Source organism: Symphalangus syndactylus, chromosome 9 (assembly GCF_028878055.3).
Source record: "Symphalangus syndactylus isolate Jambi chromosome 9, NHGRI_mSymSyn1-v2.1_pri, whole genome shotgun sequence".
In the NCBI taxonomy this organism is placed as follows: Eukaryota; Metazoa; Chordata; class Mammalia; order Primates; family Hylobatidae; genus Symphalangus; species Symphalangus syndactylus.
The window spans coordinates 47627539-47644664 of record NC_072431.2 but is presented as its reverse complement, the minus strand read 5'-3'; the positions used below and the strand labels follow the sequence as shown (position 1 = coordinate 47644664).

Genomic DNA, 17126 nt, shown 5'->3' with positions numbered 1-17126 from the left:
AATTTAAACAGTGAAGTATTAGATTCTTAAACATGAGAACAGTTTTGCCATTCTAATGAATTATTCATAAGCTTTAATAAGCAATTGAAACATGCTTGACATAGTTATGCAATTTTATATATATATTTAATGAAATAATAACAATGTACTATGTGCCAGATATTGTACTCTGTCCTGTGAAGCAATGATACAGTCTCTACCTTCCAAGGATTCACATTCAAAAAGAGGTATGACCATATGGTATATGTAAGTGAAAGAATCTTGAGAGATTGTGTATGTGTAATTGCTTCTTACATTGATTCCTGATGGCACTTAACATTTTACTTCATATCTGCCTTTTGATTTGCAGAAGTACACGGAAGTTACAAAGCAGCAAATCCACATTGCCATAACTGAATGCCAATACTCTTCCACATTGTCCTGATTTCTGCCTACTTATCTCTGTTTATGAATTCTGGACAGTAGTATAATAAGTCTTTTCCATATTGTCCTACTTTCTATTTAGTTACTTTTCTCTGTCAATGAATGCTAAATAGCATACATAGTCAGGCTGGCATTACCACAAATTTTGTTGGCAGTGATTTGTTGCTCTCCGTGGTACTGAAATATCATTGTGGGCTGAAAATTAGTTGTTTTTTCCTAATTCTTTGACAGGAGTGATTACTGCCCAATCAAGAATTCAAAACATGGAGAGAAAAGGTCTGTTGGGGGGAAGGAAAGATCAAAAACAGAAAGTCTTAAAGGAAAGATTTAACTGTTCATCAATAAATGGTTGGATTCATTTATCCATTCAACAAGAGTTTACTGTACAAAAGGCACTGTGCTTTGAATAAAGTTACAACAACCACCTCCCTATATAAACAAATAAATCTATTTTTTTGCTGTCATATATCCTACTGTATAGTGGAGAAAATATATACAAATCACTGTTATGGAAAAATGTAAATTTGCCACTGTGTTTGGTGCAAATGACAAATGATATAAGGCTTTATGGATCATAAGATAAACTACAGCAAATTTGAGTGTATTAGTATAAAGCTTAGTTTAAAACTAATTATACTTTCTTCATATTATGAAATTATTATTACAAAACCTATAGTAATAAGAAGATATATTGAATCATAAGACTTCCAAATAAAACAAATAAAACTTTAAAACTTTTAATGAGATATTGCTTTCATAAACTCAACATTTTAACAAAATATTTTATGCTTGAAGTAGCTATATTATTTACTTATTGTGCCATTTTAAATGATTGTATAATAGTTTATCATCATAAATGATGAGAAAATTTGTTTGCACAAGTATAGGTGAGAAAGATTGTAAACATTTGCTTCTATGACCAAATATTTACATCAGTTAAAATCTTATTTAAAATATATCATCTCTACTTTTCTTTCATTAATTGATTAGTATTTTTTGTGGCTATCCATGGATTTTATCAAATCTATTCAACATAATGATAAAGCTTGAATATGAAGATTGCCCGTGCATTATAAGAACAGTCAATCTGCAGCTGACATGGCTACCACTAAAATAAGAAATCAACTATATATGAAATAGAATTACTTAATCTTTATGTTGCTAAATCTTTGTGTTATTAGCTGGCGCTATACCCACTAGCACTTCCTGCCCAACCTCCTTGCTTTCCCACCCACAATGGGCTATACTTTGAACTGCACATGCAGGCCATTCTCCAAGAAGCCCTTATCAAGTTTCTTATGATCAAGGCTATCTAATTACGGGCCCTAGCAACTTGAGGCTACACTACTTGGCTACTTCTGATGGGTGTAGTGATCGATATGTTATGGCATATCTATAAACTATTTGTGGTGCATGAGCTGAAAAGCTCAACTCTTAGCCTGTTTCAATTTTCTTCTAGAATTTATTATCACCTGATGTAAATACACACCTACTTATTTATTTGGTTAGGATAGCACTCCCCAACCTTTTTGGCCCTAGGGACCAGTTTTGTGGAAGACAATTTTTCCACAGACTGGGAGAGGGGATGGTTTCAGGATGATTTAAGCACATGACATTTATTGTGTACTTTATTTCTATTATTATTACATTGAAATATATTATGAAAAAATTATCTAACTCACCATAATGTAGAATCAGTGGGAGCCCTCGGCTTTTTTTCCTGCATACCATCTGGGGGTGATGGGAGATAGTGACAGATCATCAGGCATTAGATTCTCATAAGGAGCACAACCTAGATCCCTCACATGTGCAGTTCACAATAGGGTTCTCACTCCTAAGAGAATCTAATGCTGCTGCTGATCTTACAGGAGGTGGAGCTCAGGCAGTAATGTGAGCAATGAGGAGTGGCTATAAATACAGATGAAGCTTCACTGGCTCACCCACCCCTCACCTCCTGCTGTGTGGCCCAGTTCCTAACAGGCCATGGACTGGTATAGGTCTGTGGTCCAGGGGCTGCAGACCTTTGGGTTAGGACATACCTCAGCAAAATGTAGTATTCATGAAGGCAGGATCTATATCTTTTTTCTCACTGCTAGACAGTGCTAGGCATTTTCTTCTGCTCACTAGAAGGCACTGGGAATACAGCAGTGAGCATTAGCCTTAGCTCACTGCTGTATTCCCAGTTCCTAGTAAATAATTGTCATTCTGTAAGCACTCAATGTATATTCACGGGATGTATGACTGAGCCCTAAGTTTTGTGCAGGCTGTCTTTACTTTTCTCTTTGTCTTCAAACTCTACTGCAGTGCTTAGCTCATTGTAAGTACAAAGGAGGTAAGCAGAGTCCCAGAGTATAAAGGTTCCTATAGGGCATATTAGAGATTTTAGACAATTTCTTAAAATCAATGAGAAGCCACTGAAATGTTATAATTAGAAGAAAATATTATTAGATTTCATTTTAGAAAATAAAGTTATTGCTTTCAGTGTCCCTTAATAATGGCATCTCCATCATCCTACTCATCCAATCTTAATCTCTTAAAGTTATATAATACATTTTCCTTTATCCATCATTCCTAATTTGCCAAAACCTGGTAATTTAATTTCAGCAAGATATAACTATCTCACCCTTTATTTCCCTTTAGAATGAGGGCCTTGGTTAATCACATAATGGACAATTGTAGCTGCTAAACTCATATCCCAGTCTTTAGTACACTCTGTAGCTAAGTCCCTATACATTTGGCCTTACATTAGCCAATAGACATTATTGGCCTGGTAGCCATTATATTGGCCTTATAGCCAAGAATTGTACAGTATTGATCTTACCATTTATCTAAGCAAATACTTGCAATAGCTCCACTTTGATTAAAGATAAATGCCTAACTATTTGAAAAAATATGACTTTTTAATAACTTTCAACACTCATTCAGATAAATTATTGTGGTTATTATTCTTGTGAGGTAATGAAAACTACCTGATTTTTTAAAAAGCATTTTAACTTCAAGAAATATTGCAAAATTGCTACAAATAATTAACATATACCCTTCACCAAAATTTACCAATGGTATCACAAAAGGTTGCCACATTCGCTTCATCATTCTCTCTATAGGTATTTCTGGACCTTACAACCTCTATGTTCTTTTTACTTCAAAATATTTTATTATATTTTTTAAAGATCAAGGGCTTTCTTATATATGATCACAGTACAATTAAATTAGGACATTTAATATTGATATAAAACTAATTTTATTATAAATAAAAATACAGTTTGGATATTATAGTTTTTATTAATATTTTGAATTAGATTGTCTCAGTAATGCTCTTTATATTAATAGATATTATTCCCAGTTTGCTATCCAATTCGGGATTACACATTGCATTTAGTAGTCATGGTTTTTAAATCTCCATTAGTCTGGAATAGTTCCTCAGCTTTTCTTTGACTTTCATCACAGTGACATTTTTGAAAAGTATAGGCAAGATATTTCATAGAATTTTCCTTAATTTGAGGCTTTCTTTGCTTTCTCATGATTACATTCAATTATGCATTTTTTAAAATCTGGAATCCTAAATAAATAATTTTATGTACTTCTCAGTGCATCATATCATGAGGCTCATGATATCACTTGGTCCCATTATTGGTGACTTTAACCTTGGTCAGTTGGTTAAGGTGATGCTTACCAGATTTATCCACTACATGTAATTTATTATTCCTTTGTAATTAAGGATCTATAGTATATTATAAAAACAGCCTCAAGTTATTTTTGTGTATGCATTCTCCTTGAAATATGGCATTATACTTTCTCCCATCAAGACATGGACTATATTATCTATGTTTGTGCCATGTAACTTCCATGGCTAATGAGACACCAGCAAATGTACGTCCACAGAATCTCAGAGTGCTCCACATTGGAGCTTGCACTCCCTTATTGCTTTTTGGAGCCCTGCAACTACGACTACTGCTAGCCTATTGAAGGATGATGGACTAGATTAAACAAAAGACAAAACACTGCAGCTGAGTCCCACACCCTCAAGACTAATAAGTATTCCACACTAGACAAGTGAGTGAGGCCATCCTAGATCTCTAAACCAAACTGAGCTAGCCAGGGCAGAAACCAACCTGACAACCCACAGAGCTTTGAGAAATTATAGATGTTTATTGGTTGGGGCTAATAAGTTTTGGAATGGTGTGTTATGCACCAAAAGCCAATACTTTCTAGGGTGATACTTTGGGACTATGTAAATATCCAATTACCCAAATAACTTTTTCCAAGTTTATGATTCTGCCTAAGTTAAATATTATCACAAAGATTGCAAAATGGAATTGCGCCTTTTTTTAAGAGATGAAAAACGTAAGAATGGGGGCTTATTTGTCTTCGAAAAACATAGGACTAGTAAGTAGCTGTATCAGCATCAGAACCCCAATCTTTTACCTGGTCCAGTTTTTCTCAGTATGCCATGTAGAGGTAAGTGACCTGTTGTTAGGACTGGAATTCACTAGAGGGAGCAGTAGAGAGACATTCCAGAGTGTTATGAGTGGGACCCTGTGTACTCACACATGCACAGAAGCATCTCTGGTAAATGCTCCATAATTGATGGTAGGGCAGGATGGACAATGTAGGAGGAGACATTAATATAGTTATTAACATAGGAATTTAAATGATAATTGACTCACGAAAAGATACAAAGATAATATCTCTGGAAATTGCCTTTCATGAGTATAATCAAGAATGCCATTGACATACTAGATTATGATTAATAGTATCATATGTTTGTCAAACGTGGCTGTTTAATATTTTTATGTAGTCGTTATATCCTCCTCCAATTCTGCCAAAAACATCCTATAAGATATGTGAAGTGACACTGTGAGAAGAAAGGACCCCTGTCAGCCCTTATTACAAACAAGAAAACTGATACCCCAAGGGCCAAAACTAGCCAAGAGCCACAGTGAATAAATTGCCAAGCAGGCACTTGAACTCGGCAATCTCAATTTCCTAGAAAAGTTCCTCTCCCATGGCAGTGGGGGACAGGTTCCAAGTCTTTCAGATGCTAATAATGTCTGCGTCTTAGGTTTCTGCCTTGTGCCAGGCACTATTCTAAAATCTTTACATGTATTGAAAGTACCATGGGGGTACTGGTACTACACATTAACTTACACATTCATACGTCCAGGTACTTCGGAGTGGGTGTGTGTTTAATATCATACCTACCTGCCTGAGAAAGGAATTCAAAGCCCCACTTTTTTCTTTACCTCTTCATAAAAATTTGAGAGCCACAAGGAAGCGCTCTGTGTTCCCAGTACTCTTACAGTGCGTTCGGTGGCAGTAGTCACCGCCAACCAGAACACTAGATCCTGCCAGGGTGTAGATATTGTAATCAACAAGAGGCCAACCTCCGTCCTTTCTGCGGAGGGCGCCGAAGCTTCAAGTACCCCACAGCATCTCTCGGCTGGAGAGCCGACGGCAAGGGCGGGGTTGCCGGCGCTTTCCCCGAGGGCAGTCTCTGATCCTCCAGCTCCCCTCTAAGAGGCTCCCTGGTACACTGGGCGAACGCGGTGCACGCAGGCCGGCTTTGGCGTTGTGGGGCCCCAAGGCGGCAAGGGGTCGCGAGGCGCCCTCCGGGGAGAGGAGCTGACACCAAGGTTGCTCTTGGGGGCCGTGCCTGCCAAGTATCGCGGGACTTGTGCACATCGCACAAGCGCCAGCTCCAGGAGCAGCTGGAGCGCGCTCAGTGCGCACCGCCCCAGCCCGGGGAGGAGCGGGAGCAGGGAGGGAGGAGGGCTGGGGGTGCTGGTTACGTAAATGATACTAGCCCAGTGAGAGGCCTCCAGGCTGGGGCTACGAGAGGAGGAGGGACCACGCGAGGAGGAGGGACCGGGAAGCGGCGGGCTGGGGTGGGAGGGGGGCGGGGGCCGGGGCGAAGTGACCAGGCGGCGGCGGCGGCGGCTCTGCTGAGGTGACAACGTGCTAGCAGCCCTCGCTCGCTCTCGGCGCCTCCTCGGCCTCGGCGTCCGCTCTGGCCGCGCTCGAGGAGCCCTTCAGCCCGCCGCTGCGCTATGAGGGCCCCTCTCTGGGGCTTGCCGAGGCTGGAGCCGGCTCCCTCTGCTCGCGGGCAAGTGTGAAGACCGAGGCGCGGGCGGGAGCCGGGGCTGCGCGCGGCGCTAGCGGGCCGGCGCGGGTTCCAGGTGAGCGCGGACTCAGCGAGCCCCGCAGTCGGCGCGGCCGGCCGGCGCCTGCTGGGCTTGATCTGAGGCTGAATCCCGTGTGTGGACCGCCGTTCCCTCTTCGCGGGATCGTTGGCCAGGATAGCAGGTCTCCGTCTCTTTCTCGCTTTTCCTCTTTTCCTCTTGTCTGGGACGAGCTCCCTCCCTCTGGGCTGCCAGAGTGCCCGGGCTAGGTGCCGCAAAGTCCCGCGGCGAGTGCCAGGGCGCGGAGCCGAGCGCCCCGGGCCGGTCCCAGGGCAAAGGCAGGGGCGCGGGTGGACCTGGCGAGGCGGCCTCCGGGAGCTCCGAGTGCGCTCGCCTGCGGGGCTGCAGGTGTTGCGGGAGGACCGCGTGGCGTGGAACTTTCTGCCGCCGCCCACCTTCTCTGCTTTTCTGGCTACCCCGCTGAGTTGGGGGAGGGGGTGGCTCTGGCCCCCTCTGCGTTCTGGCAACGTTCCTCGGCGGGGGTGGCTCGGCCTCCAAGCCCGGACAACTTTCTCGCACCAGCTGCAGGCAGCCCCGGCTGCGTTGCGGGCGTTTCTACTCGACCGATACCAGGCGCTCCCTGGGTCTTGGGTGCCTTCCTCGACGGTTGCCTTCGTATCCTGCCCCCTTTGCCTCGCTTTTTCAGAGTCCTCTTGCCTCTCATTCTCGTCATGTGTGTCTCTGCCTCTGTGTCTCTTTCTGAGCCTTGGTCCCCTCAGTCCACACTCTCCGGCCATGTATCTGGTTTTTCTCTTATTGTGTTTCCCCGTCTTTCTTGGGATGTCTGTGTCCCTGTTAATCTGTCTTTCCTCTTGTCTCTCCGTTTTGCAGCATTTGTTCTCTTTCTGTGTCTGCTTCTTGTAGCTCGTCTCTGTCTCCCTCTGTCATCTCCCTGCCCCGTCTTCCCGAACACCAGCTCCCCGATCCCGAAGCGCCTTGGTTAGGGGAGCAAGCCCTGGCCCATCTAATGGGCATCTCCAGGTGCAGAGACTTTCCTGCGGGGTCAGTGGGGACGTGGAGGAGACAGCCTGCCCTTGTCCGGGCTGCCGTGGACCTGAAGGAGGGGCGCAAGGGGTAGAGTGGAGGGCACCGCGGCAGGCTCCCCTCGCCGGGTCCGAGGGCGCTGCGCTGCTGCGAAGCTGAGCGCACTGAGGCTGCTACTCTGGACAGCGAAAGCTGCGCAAGCCCCTCCCTCATACTCGATTCTTTGACTATGGTTAGTTGAATTTCCAGGAGGAGAGTCTGCCTCCCCAATCTTTATAGCCAGCTGCAGGAGAACGGACAGTGGGCAGGCAAACATAGACGCTTTGGGGTTCAGGGAAACTAACCTCGAAAGGGTGGGAGCTTTCTTCAGGCAAAGGTGTTGCTAGCAGAGGAGAGGAGCTTTGGGGACTGAGGTATGCCTGCCTTAAACTACCATGCATTCAGCGCTTAGGAAAGCGGTTTCCTTGGAGAGATCGTGGTCAGCCTTCCCTGAAACAGCATAACAACATAGAGGTTTTATTCGCAAGGCTAAAAGCACTTGGCTGTCAAAGCCCCCTTGAAATTTCTGGTTTCTTTGAATATTTTCAGCTTTATGTGAAAGCTGCCTTTCCTCAGAGTCTCAGTCAATCTCTTTCTCTCTTTTTCTGTGTCTCTCTCTCTTGCTGTCTCCCTGTCTCTCTCTCTGTCTCGTTCGCGTTCATGCCCTCTAGTGTTAAAGAAACCTGCTGGTTCGAGAATATTGAAAAGTAAGGTCAACCTATTGGTTATTTACTTTTGAACCTCTCACCTTCCGGGATAATTCTCCTTGTATTACCCGCATCCTTTCCTTTTCCTCAATGAATGACTTTTGCATTACATTACTAATCTTTCTTCCCCCCGCACCCCCCTCCCGCGATCTCTGTGTGTGTGTTTTTTTTCCCCTCGTCTCCTGCAGAATAAGAACCTTCGTACTGAAACCCTGTTCGTTTGATTTAGGAATTGGATAGATTTGGAGAATTTGCGTAGGATAAGGCAGACTTTGAACATTAAAAAGATGCATTTCTCTGCACTGTTTGCCGTAAACCAGGATTTCACATCTCTCCTTTAGCCCCTATCCACCTTCAATTCCATGGAGAATTTTCCTGGCTGCTTCTGCTTGTTTAAATAAGTGCTTTTATTTCACCATTTCTGTGATGCTTATCCCATTCCAGGGCTTAAGGTACTTGCTTAAGTAGGGGCACTATGTCTCGGATCCACTTTAGAGAGGAAGAATAGAAAGCTTTTCCAAAGGAATTATAGGGTGCTGCTGGTATAGATTAATTCTAGTTCGGAAAGTCCTGAGTGGGAATGTGAGAATGGAGGCTGTCTCAGATATGTAGTCCCTAGGACGGTGTGGGGAAACTAGGAAGTGCTTAATAAAAACTTGTTGGCTGATTGATTAGCATGCGGCAGATCATAGGCTTCCAAGTTACCAGCTATGCTAAGGAGGCTACAGCTAAATTCCACCTCCCCACTCCTTTTTTGGGAGGTTTCATTTAGATTTTTTATGAATGGTAATTGAGAACTAGTAGAAGGGATATTGAAACAGGAGTCTTCTGCTTCTTTGTAGTTCATGTTATTGCTTGAATTTGCCCCTTTTTGCAAGTCTACAACTTGGCTGGTGTTCTTTAACACAGTCATTGCAGAATTGAAGAAATGAGTTGAGAGGCCCTCAAATGTGGCATCTCTCAACCTCCTTACCTGAAAGTACGTTGGGACATGGCATCGTTTTTGGGTGAATACTTTCATGTGGTTTCTAACAAATGAAAAGTTCTCTCTTTTAATATAAAGAACAGATATAACAGCTTAAAATACTTGGGGGCTATATATTGATCTGTAAGCTGGATCACTTACCCTAAATAATTTATGGATTCCCCTACTGGTTCATATATACACACACACACACACACACACACACACACACACACACACATATATATATATGAGATGTGTGATACTGCATGAATATGAGAATTTCCTAAAGTACCTGGAAACATAATGCCTCCTAATTCAAAGTAATAATAGGAATCAATGGGCAGCAATACTACTTTCTTGATAATATGCTAGTCACCTCTTAAAATAGTTGGTAATTTACCATGAGTATGGTGCAGGAGCATGTTCAAAGCAATTTTTCTTTAAAAATATTATTTATAAATCACTTGATACTCTACCCAATTTTTATATTTAAAAATGGCAAAGACATAATGAAAGTGGAAAATCTGATATTGTTTGAGATACCTTCTATTTGTTTTACAGGTTTAACTTATGCATCTAACTTTTTAACTTACTGGGCAGTCATTTCAGTTTAAACAGTTATATCAGAGTGAAATATGTTGTTATCATGCCAACTTGATTTCTAGAAATAGTAGTTGTAACAGGAACATTTTCATGTAATAGAGCTTGTACAGCTTATAAAAACTTTGGGATTTTAGGAAAGGGGTGAGATAAGAAGTAACAAATAGGTATTTTTATTTTTTATGAATGGGCAGATGAAGAGAATCCTGGTGTTTCTGAATAATAAGAACAGTCGAGAAAATGCTTGAGAATAAAGTATGAATAGAATTAAGTCTTACTGTCTAAAATAAATTATAATGCTACATATCTCTGTTAGATGTTCATTGTCCTTTTAAAAATGGACACTTCATATAGTTATGACTTTTAACTAATTTGCCTTATTAGACATGATATTCTCAAGAGAAACCTCTTCCAACAAACAACACATTCTTGACAGCAACTCTTAGTACATCACCTTCTTGTATTTGTGTCCCTGTCGGAAGGAACATCTAGACATCTTAAATCTAATGGGATCTAACAGGATCACTGCTTTGAAGTCTGAATGACCATATGCCTAATTATCAAAGGATTTAAACTGGGCTTTGGTTCTAAATCCTTCCCTCTGCTCTTGTCATCAGAATAAACACATGTGAAACATCAAATCAAATCCTACATATATATACTCATATTTATTATGACAACCTATTTAATGACATTTCTAACAGCAACCCCCCCACACTACACACACACACACACACACACACACACACACACAGTGGCTAAGCATATGTTTGAAAACGTAAATCATATTTAAAGATCTGGCACTGTCTGCTTTGATAAACCATTTATTATTTTATCAGATTAGACTTCTGTTTACAATTTCTATCTTAAGGCACATTGTTGAAGGACTTCTGCCATTCAAATATATGCATACCTGTGTTTGAAAAGTCTGGTTTTTCATTGTGAAATTTAGCTTTTCAAGGAAATTTATGAAAATGAATACATTTAATTCAGTAATAGTCATCCGTTTGAGGCATTATAAACAATTGTATCTAGTTTTTGGGAGGAGCAGTATAAACCAAACAGACTTTAATCACTTGATATTTGTTTTGTCTTGATTTCATATTCAGACCTGTGTCTGTGTTTTCATTGTAGTGTATCTATTGTAATACATTTAATTGGTCTTAGCTTGATTACCAAGAAATGATTACAGGTGGCTAAAGACATCTGTGTGATTCTGATTACTGTGTGCTCTCATGACCCTAAATTCATTTATAGCTATGAGCTTTTCAAACTGTTTTTAGTATGTCTTTAGACTTATACATTTAAATGAAATTCTTAATTTTTAAAAATTATCACTACAGAGATTGATGGGATCTAAAATTTAAATTGTAAGTTAAAGTTGGGAGACATGCTTTTCCTTTAAGGGCTCAACTTCGTTCAGTGTCCATGTAATTAGAGTCCTCATGAACTGTCAGGCTGTCTCTTAATGTCTACACTACCGTAATTACCTACCTTTCAGAAATGAATTCAACATGATTCAAAATATCAGTTATTAAAAATTGTTCCAGGTTAATGGTTAATCCTTTCAAGATAGTTTGAGAGGGATGTAGGGAGAAGAATGACTATTATTATCATAGATATGAACATATTTGTTATCATCTTGTAGACTATGTGAGAAAATTAAATACAATGTCCATAATAAATACTTAGATTTCTTTCATATTTTTTAAAGATATGCTCATTGTTAAGATAGATGAGGGCTGTCCAAGATATATCATGTTAAGGTTTTAACATGAAGAGGAATTAATTGGGACTGTTTCATATATTCCACTACATTGAATTGTCACTTAAATCTTAGTTAAGCTCTTATACAACATTTTAGGAAGAGTGTGATTAATCTGCTTGTTGACATTTTGGTGAACATAATGCATGTGGTGAGTAGCCACTGTAAACAGAAAGAAGAATTTAAAAGCATAGCACAATCAAAAATCATCCAAATAACATCTTGAAGATAGTAGTAAATGTCAACTTAGTCTCTTGTCTTATATTAATTGTCTTGATATTACAAGCAAAGCACCTCTTTTTTGTTGATAAAGTGGATTTTGACATATGAGGAGGATTATGTAGGTTAGAAGCATAATAATTGACTTAATTTCCTCTTGAGATTATTATTATATAATTAGTTTCAGATAGAGAGGGTGAGATTTATATGACTATTAAGACGCCAGTGAAATACAACCATTAGTTTAAAGAAAGAAAAATGGAATAAAATATATGTAAAGATGTGTCCATTCCAACTTATTTATGAAGAAGGTAAGATGGTGTATTGGGTTATAAATGGATAAAGTGGCTAAATTTTGTTGGCTGTTTACTTTGTACTTGTACTGTGGTAAGTAAACATCTGGCAGGTCTTAACATGTTTTATCTTTATAACAACAATATGAGTAATAGTATGTTACTGTTCCTATTGTATAAATGAGGCCTCACCTCAGAATCACACAGCTAATATGTGTGAGCATCAAGGATGACACCAGTTTATTCTGCCTTGAAGCCAATAATCTAATAGTTCTCAGTCTGACATTTTCACTGACTGATAATTTAAAAAAATCAAGTGGTAAACTTTATGTGATTATTTTCTTTTGTACAGTACGAATGATTGAAAAAGTCTACTTCTATCATCACAATTTTATAAAAGTGGATATTTTAACACCAAATAACATGGAAGAACTGAATTTCAAAATAAATAATAGTTATTTAAAGAGAATAAATTAAGCTCCCTGTACGTTTTTCCACATTGTACTCATTTTCCTAATTTCACCCAAGACTGATGAAAATTTCATCACAAAAAATTTCCTGTAGATTGTGCTGAGATGCCCATCTTACTCTGAACCACTGTGATATGACCATGCTCTGGCCAGCGTGGTCATCATATTCATGACTTGATGACATAATGCTTATAGCTTATTCCATTCTCTTCCTAGTTTCAAATAAAATTTGGACCTAGGAAAGATGCTAGCACTTGCTTTAGCCTTAGTTTACTGTGTTAATGTTTGTTGAAATTATTGGAAGATTAGGGATGACTTATTCTGTCTTGGTAGTTAACTGCCATTTACTGACACTAAGATGGTGCCACTCTGTGTCCTGGGATTGGAAATGAATATTGGGCGATGACAAAAAGAGCTTGTCAGAACTAATTTCTCCATCCTCCCTCCAAAAAACACATCCCAACCTGTAGGGATCAGTTTGCTCCATTTTTACTTCTTTGCCTTGGTGAAAGTGAAGCAAGTTTGCTTAGTGCTTTTGTAAAACTGGCAGTTGATTTTACATCCCAGGTTGCTTTAGATAATGTCTATTTGGGCCATCAAAGAGGGAAAGAATACTGGTGGAGTGTGTGAAATGTGGCTAAATTGACCTAAGACATTAGTTTGATTTCTACCAAAGCAGTTTGTAAATCCAAATTACCTTGAGTTTATTTATTCATTTTAGTTACAGGTGTTCAGGTCCCACTAATACAGAGTCTCATTTAACTGGGATGGATCCACAGAATCTACCTTTATACACATTTTCCTATGTGATTCTGAGGTGCAGTGACATTTCAAGCAATTAATCTGCTTGTAGTGTATCACTTAACAGATTTATTTAACAAAACACAGCAATTACTATGCGCCAGAGTTGTTCTAAGTGCTTTGCAGATATTGATTCACTTAATCATAAAGACCTTCAAAAGTAGATTTTATTAGTATTCTTATTTTAGAGATAAGGAAAGTGAGTCACACAAAGGTTAAATAAGTTGGCCAGTGTAAGAAGATCATTGGAAGGGCAAGGATGATGCTAATTTTGATAAAATAATTAAAACTACCTACATGTGTGCGCGTGTGTGTGTGTGTGTGTGTGTTTTGAGACAGAGTTTCCCTCTGCCACCCATGCTGGAGTGCAGTGGCGCAATTATAGCTCACTGCAGCCTTAAACCCCTGGCACAGCCTCCCAAGCAACTAGGACTACAGGCATATGCTGCCATGTCTGGCTCATTTTTAATTTTTTTATTGATAGAGACAGAGTCTCACTATGTTGCCCAGGCTGGTCTTAAACTCCTGGCCTCAAGCAATCCTCCTGCCTCAGCCTCCCAATGTGCTGGCATTACAGGCATGAGCCACTGATCCTGGCCATGCTTTGAGCCACAAAACTTGAAGTAGCAGAATTGAAAAGAGAACCCAGATTTCTATGTCTTTTCTCTGTTTGAGTAAGTTTTGCCTTTGAAAGTGAAGGAAGAAAAGCTGATATTTCTCGAGTTGGAAATTTTTTAAAAAGTTTATATTTTAGAAGTTGTAGCACCAGATTAAGAAATAAATATAATTATGAATGGGATAGTAAACATGGAAAAATCAGTGGTTTTCCTCAGGTAGTATCATCATTGACTTGGCCTCTAATTAGACATAGACCAAAACAATATTAATACTCACTAATACATAGTGTTGCAGACAAGAATATTTTTAAAATATTTGGAAAAGAAATAGCTGTTTGTTTCAATCCATAACAAAATAACCATATATAGTTCAATAGGTAACTAAGATTTACATCTTTATACTAAATAAGAAACAATTTATTTTCCTGTAATGCTGCGCATAAGATCTTCAAGTTACATTAGGAAATATTCATATTTATGGAAGGATTGGGGAAATTCTACCTAAATTTATGGATTTTTTCTCAATAATTTTTGTAAGCTTTGTATAAGATGGAATATTTGTAATTTATAATCACTTGTGAAAACTGATGTATTAATCTTTAACAAAGTACATTTTCTCCTTTTCTGTTATTTAATATTTTTGTTTAATACACTAAAATAATCCTGTAAATGGCTTTTCTTTAGTGTTTTTTAAAATAAATTTTATTTTAGACTGATGTTTGATTAAATTATGTAAGTTATTTGAATTCTAAACCCTCAATAATGAGTCATTCCACTTGTGTGGTTTAAAAAAGAGTTAAAAATCGGCATTTAGAAACAATGTGATTTCCAATTCTGTAAATGATTTAAGGGTTTATGGGGTTACTGACTATTCTACTTTCAAGACTCACTACCATCTTTTCTCTTTTTCTTATAGCAAATTTCACCAGGATTCCTGAGACTTATATTTCTTCTATTTTCTTGATCATTCAGTCTCAAATAGGATTATATATCACTTGTCCTGAAAAATATTAGAAACAGTCTGTCACTGAATATGGTGCAGATTTTATTCATATGTTATAGATTTTAAGCATACCTTTTGATTTTTTTCTTAAGGTAAATATTGTGTTTATTATTTTTTAGTATTCTTTTTCTTTGCTCCATATCTTGTTTTCTGTTCTTCTTTCCATTCTTCTTCATGGTGCTTTTTGCTTTAAATTGTCTCTCTTTCATGACTTAATAAATCTTCATGTAGCCAGATTGAACTATGTATTGGTGTCCTTGATTCTGGTAAAACAAAACAAAACAAAACAAAACAAAAAACAAGGAAATTTAAAAAGGCTGTTCATCTCATCATTTAGTTTCTGAATAGGTAAGAGACACTATAGCTCTTGCATCTAGGTCATTTAACAGGAGGATGGGGATGCTAAATTTGCATCTCATTAGCTTTGTCTACTTTTAGAATTGTGTGCTTGGGCCCTGTGGTCAGTTGGCAGGTGGCAGGCCATGGCTCTAAAGGAATGCTGTGTTATTTGAGGGGATGCCAATTTCACTTGCCACACGGTTCTCACATTACTTGGTCAGACTTTTTAAAAATAAAACAACCAATATATGTTTCATTATTTATGCTAGATTACTGACTTCACGTCAAAAATCATTGTGATATTGATAGGCTGTGATAAATAATTTTAACAATTTATATTCTGTGGTACCCACTGTCAGACTTATGGATAGTGTTTCCTCTATTTTGGTAACCTAGAGCAGACATTTTGTCAAAAATTTTTAAAAGACTTTTATTGTTGTGCACTAAAGTTGAGATGAATTGTAGGTAATTGGATGGTACAGCTGAATTAACACATTGAATTGCTGGTTATGAGACACATCATTTGCTGTTGCAGACAACAATAGGCCCATTTTTGTTTCTACAATGCACAAATTCTTATTATCTATATAAAATTCTAATTCAAGTGGGATAACATGTATACATCATTTCCATTCCTTTTGTAAGGAAAACTAACTTCCACAAATGTAAAATATTTGCAAATATCTCAAATAATTTTTGAACTTCAATTCATCTTTTTTTGCAAATGTTAAATCAGTTTTCTCATTTCCCACAAACAGAACAGGATGTAAGGCATTTCGAACATGAAATCAGTACTATCAGTTTTACCCTGTGTACCTTAAGGTCTGTGCAGATGGGCAATTCACATTTATCTCAACAGAGATCCTTATTTGAATCATTCTGAAGAACATTATTACTATCATGATTATGGTAACATGCAACAGTGTAATAATTTTGTTGGCTCTTGGGGTTTTTTCATTTTAGACTTTTTAAAGTATAGCTTCTTAGTTTTCAATAGATGAGTATCCATTTTAAGAGGAAGGAATAATAACTATTTTATCTAAACTACCTCCTGAAAACTCATTAATTCAAGCATTAGACGGAGGGATTAAAAGTTATAAAACTGTTACAAATTGTAGAGAGTAAAGCAAGGTAAACTGCCTAGAATGTAGTAGGAGGTCGGGGCAGGGGGAGGTGGGTTGGTGGCTTGAAGTTGAGGAGGTTCACTCTGCCCGTATTAAGCCCCGAAAGGCCTGAGGCTCAATAATGTTGAAAAAAGTAGAGAACAGAAATGAGAGTCTGGGGCTAAAACAAAATAATTTATCAAACATGTATAGATGAAATAGATAGCCTTGTATTCACAACTCTACTTTCTATGTAAACATCTCTGTAGTGAGTTTTTCTCACTCGCTCACCTAACTATCCACTCTTAACATGTACTAATTACCAAGGGACAGCAAGGGCAACTAAGGATGGGTCTTAGAAAAACAATGCCCCTTTTATTTTGGCACTTAGAGTCTTTAAGCCTGATGTTCAGCTTTTTGCTTGCCCTAAAGCAAAGTATTTTAGTCAACAAGACCCACTCAAGTTCACAGAGATCTGCATTTTTTATTCCTTTATATTCTTTACTTTTTTTTTTTTTTTTTCTTGAGCCAGGGTCTCTTGCCCAGGCTGGAATACAGTGGCATGATCATAGCTCACTGCATGTAACCTCAAACTCCTGCGCTAAAACAATCCTCCT

General features: G+C 38.7%; 1 protein-coding gene across 13 annotated transcripts in view; it reads left to right on the top strand.

The window, feature by feature from the left end:
- Positions 1 to 6308: 6308 nt before the first annotated feature.
- Positions 6309 to 17126, top strand: part of GALNT13 (polypeptide N-acetylgalactosaminyltransferase 13) — a 613915-nt gene continuing 603097 nt past the window's right edge. For 6 of the 13 annotated variants that reach the window (XR_010122466.1, XM_055292091.2, XM_063646025.1 and 3 more), the window contains exon 1: positions 6311 to 6726. The gene's annotated coding sequence lies outside the window, so the exon portion shown is untranslated. Of the gene's footprint in view, positions 8000 to 17126 lie in introns of all 13 variants that reach the window. The other 7 variants (XM_063646026.1, XM_063646024.1, XM_055292086.2 and 4 more) reach the window with 7 other exon arrangements.